We start from the raw sequence: 4,761 nt of genomic DNA, 5'->3' as shown, positions 1-4,761 counted from the left end.
TATGGTCACTCCTCCGTCAGAGATCAAAACTCTTTATGCATTTCATTTTTAGGAGTCCCGCTCCATTCACCCAGCTGCATTCTGCTAGGAGCATGCCATAATCTGACGGAAAAGTCATGCTAGTAATTTCCCCTTATGTCTCGCTCCTACTGGCTTAGCTCTTTTGTCAATGATCACCAAAGTCCATGACAGTCAAGGTTTGGTCCTTTAATGGACAAAAGTCATTTTCGATCATTAGGTCTAGGGATTAATCAGTTTGGTCTTTAAATATGTCCAGTAAAGCCATGCAGGCCAGAGTGAGGCCCTTACAAAGTAATGATTCAGAGAGTTTCATCATCATATTGATAAACTTCAACTGCTCTTCAAAACTCTGTTTTGAAGAAAAGTCAAACAATGTCATTGGTGATAAAATTTTCAAAAAAGTCGTCAGTTGATTTCTTTAGATGCAGACATGGTTTCCGTGGCCAAATGTCCTGTCGTGCAATCCCTACAAAGAGTGCTGAAAATTTCATCATTTGAGCTAAAATTTCAAAGGGAAAGTGAAAACGAGTGTTGCTTTAAGTCAAGGAAAAAGGGTCAAAACATAACATTAGAAAAATGGGTTTTTGGAGAAGCAAAAATTTAAACCATGACTTCCAAGTCTTTATATACAAGTTTACACCAAAATCAAAGTCATTGTGCAAATCAAGGCATAGTGAAACATTGCAAAGTGTTTGAGTGTGCATCGTGCATGTTTGGAGCAAGGTTGGAGGCAGTTTTCAGGGCACGACGCATATACACAGGGGCGTGGCGCACATAGAGGGCACGGCGCACACAGAGCCAACCCTCAGTGCATTTTTCCAACGAGCACGACGCACACCTGGGGCATGGCGCACTGGGTTTTGCGCACGGTGCACACCGCCAAAGTGCCAAAACAGTGCCAAACTTCCCAAAATTTTTTGTGAAGCCCCTCAAATTGACAAGTAGGCTCTATGACATGACTTGTTCGTCAAATTTTATAAATGATATGGTGATTTATGGCAATGTTTGAAATGCAAGAAAACTCATAAAGTCAACCACAAGAAAACACCAAAGGCCATTGTTGCTAGTGTTGCATATTTTTGGTATTGAAGCCAAGATTCCATTTTCACCCACCATTTTTCCCTCACCTACCATTTTTCCCTATCCTCCCTTTCTCATTTTCCCCATTATCCCTACGCTAAAACACTACCAAACCCTATTGCCTCTCCCCTCCTCTTATTTGTCAACAAAACACCACAAAACCCTACCTTGTCAAGGACCGACAAGGCCGACAAGGACCATGCCTTACTGAGACACATGGCGTTCCATTATAGGGCACGAAATATGAGTGCAAAGGCCTGGATAAAGAGCTTGAAGGAAAAATTGAGCAAAGCAACAAAAGAGGCAAAAGAGTAAGATCGGCTTCGAATCTTGGTTGAAGCTTCTTTGGCATAGCATAGCACTTCATAGAGAACCTCCAGCCCAAATTTCAAGAAATTTGGGGCAATTTTGGTCACATGGTAATTTTTTGGTCAAAACATAGGTTTTTGCTCCCTTAGAATTGGTAGCTCCAAATTGGAAATCGCTTGCATTTTTGGATTCAGCATGCAAAATCACGACTACTGGTGCTTGGACAAGAAATTTGGGCATGATTTGAGTCTCCAGGAGGTCAAAAACACTCAAAAAATGACCTCTCTGCCCCTATTTTGACACACAGGAAGCAATCTTGGGAGAATGAAGATTTGGAGGGGCAAATGAGCACCAAATTCAGAAATTCCACTTGGGTTGAAAATTAGACAGGCCAGTCTTTCCAACAAGCACAATTGGGCACAATTTGGACTCTTGAAGGTACCTCAAAATAGCCTCCAAAGTGGCGCGGCGCATATAGAATTTGGCACGGTGCATATAGGAAAAAAGGCCAATTTCACCTCCATTTCGTGAAATTTCGATTCGTGACTTTTCACAAGTGGGCCCTCTCATCTACACTTCACTTTTTCAGCACCTAAGGTGGAATTTAAAGTATTTTCACTCCAGATTGGCTTCTATCCAAGTGGCAAAGGAAGGCAAACAGTCACCCAAGCCATTTGTCATGTTTGTAACACTACACCTGTAGCTAATGGTTAGCTTTCCACCTCCATTTTGTAATGATTCGAGTAACTCCCCAACCCTTTGACGTTCTGTCTCTTCATGGCACATTCTATATATTGTATGCAAAACATTTGCAAAGGGTTGGTTGGCTTGTAATTTCTGGGAGACTGTGGGGGAGAAACTCAGTTCTTCATTGTATATTTTGACAGAGAATTAATGAAAGGAAGCGGCTCTGTTTCATGAGATTCATGTGGTTGTGAGTGTATACAATGTGTCTCTTATGTTTCATATGTATTTCGTAATGTTTCACAGTTCATTTCATATTCATTTCCAGTGAAATTTTCTAAGTTAGATAAGGTAGAATTCATTTTTATTGCTCTGCCTGTGGGAAAATTTCATGTTTAGTGTTCTTCTTCTGTTGAAAAGGATTTACGTACTTATGCCCTTTTCACCCTCCTAAGAAATTCCTCCATTCGCATTATTTCAAAGTAAATTGCTAGAATTTCCGCCTATCTTGTCTCACGAAATAATCTATGCCTTTGTATTAAATTCTTTGTTCATTGCTGTCAGTTGGTCCCATACCATCCCAGAAACTCAATCATTCATAAAAAATTGTTTCTTGTATCCATATTCACTTACTAGCCTAAGATCAATATTTCACTGTAAGTCATCTCAGACCGTCTCGTTTATCTATTCACTGAGCGTGACTCGAAGAGAGCCCTCTCCTGTTCTGGTAGGGCTAGCTACTAGACTGAGCGTGGTTTGTGGTTACCCTTAATTTTGCCCTCCTTCAGCCTAAGGCCGACTTAGGTGCTAACATAGTGGCGACCATACTGGGGACGAAATTATTCCCCTTACTTCTTGATAATTCTAAGCTTCCAAATGATAAGTTTAGGATTTGATAGGCTGAGTAAGTTGTTCATGTCCTTCTGATTTTTTCGAAAATAGCACGCTGGCTTCGAGACGATATACCAGAGCCAATCGAGATCCGGATCCTCCTCATATTTATGAAAACTCCAACTTGATTCCAAGACTCCTTCGTCAAGAGAGCACTATAACTCCCGTGTTAAAATCCCATTCATGTCCTGACATTTTTGAGTATCTTGAAGAGCTTGAGTTTGATGAGCAGTTTGAAATATCATTGTTCGAGACCAAATCTGAAAGGGCTGTTGACTATATTGTCCCCGATCCAAAATTTCTTGTAGACCTAGAAACTGAACGGGCTAACTGGTCAATTGATAATTATATTGCGACATAGCTTCAAACTCCAATTGCTAGCCCCTTACAAACTATGCACACTCCTCCAACACCTCCAAGGCCAAATCCACCAAGAATGATGGCTACTCGTTTTGCACCCCTAGTTTTGCCTCACGTTCTGGATGATATGCCCTTAGATTATCAAAGAAAAATCCCATTTTTTGATGGGATTCCTAACAACATCACTGCTCAGCACCATGTGGAAAGAATGGCAAATTTTTATGAACTTCATGAGATCGATAAGGAGAATGTGGCAATGAGACTCTTTGTACAGACATTTGCAAGTGAAGTGAGGAAATGGTTCAGAGGTATGCCGACGGCAAGTATCGCTACCTTGGCTGACCTACAAAGACAATTCACAAACCGATGGGAAGTGAAAAATAATCCTCTTCAAATTCTGGCTGAATATGAGCAAATCAAATGAAACGCTGGTTAGTCAGTCCAAGACTATTGCATTAGATTCAATTCAGTTTATAACGAAATTCCAGATCATCTAAGGCCACATGTGGGACTAGCCATGGTGAAGTTCCCGAATGGTTTTGATGCTGACATGGCTTATCAATTAAGAGAGAGAGAACCAGTCACAATGGAAGACATGCAGAAGATAGCAGTTAGCGTTGAAGCGAATCTGCTGTCCAAAAGAGTTAGAGCAAAAGCAGAAAAGAAGGTCACAGTCAAGGAAGAGTCTTCCTCGATGGATCAATTACTAAAGAAGGTAGAGCAGATGCTTGAAAGGGTGAAACTTGACAAACTGGAGCCACAAGTTAGAAATCCTAACTTTCGTGGTCAGCAACAACCACAATATAGAATAAGACAGAGAGATCAGCAAGCCGAAGAGCAGACAGCACAACAGCCAGTACAACACCTTTGTAGCAAAATTTTGTGCATGGACCGGAGTCAGATGAGGACGAGAATATAATAGGTGAGGAAAACCACCTCTTTACTCCTGATGATTTGCCTATTTATCTCACTGAGGAGGAGGAGTATGCAGAAAGTTTAGCTGTACACAAAGATGTATATTTCATTCTAGCAAACGACACCATCTTGGAGGAAGAATCAGATGAGTACCAAAGAGGCTATATGAATGCTCTGTCCGCACAGCAGCATCGATATTCACTTAGAAACAAAGATGTTCTGGTCAAACCAATTCAGAAAAGGAAGGAGGTTGAGGCATTAAAGAATGATTCATCAGTTACACAAACGAAAGGAAAGGAGATGGTTGGTCCGGAGAGTAGCAAATCACCATCAACAGAACAATCACATCAGCAAGTTGCCTCAAAAGAAAAGGAAAGGAAGTAAATCCCAGTCAAAGAGGTAGAAAATGTCCTCGCTTTTAATTTAGAGAATGAGATTTCGAAATTAAAGATATCCATCCCCTTGACTGAAATAATGAGGAACAATAGTTATAGAGGGAAA

The sequence above is a fragment of the Pinus tabuliformis genome, chromosome 8 (genome assembly GCF_031772625.1).
Source record: "Pinus tabuliformis cultivar Carrire ecotype Pingquan chromosome 8, CPIR1, whole genome shotgun sequence".
Classification (NCBI taxonomy): domain Eukaryota; kingdom Viridiplantae; phylum Streptophyta; class Pinopsida; order Pinales; family Pinaceae; genus Pinus; species Pinus tabuliformis.
Note: the sequence above shows the minus strand (reverse complement) of the source record.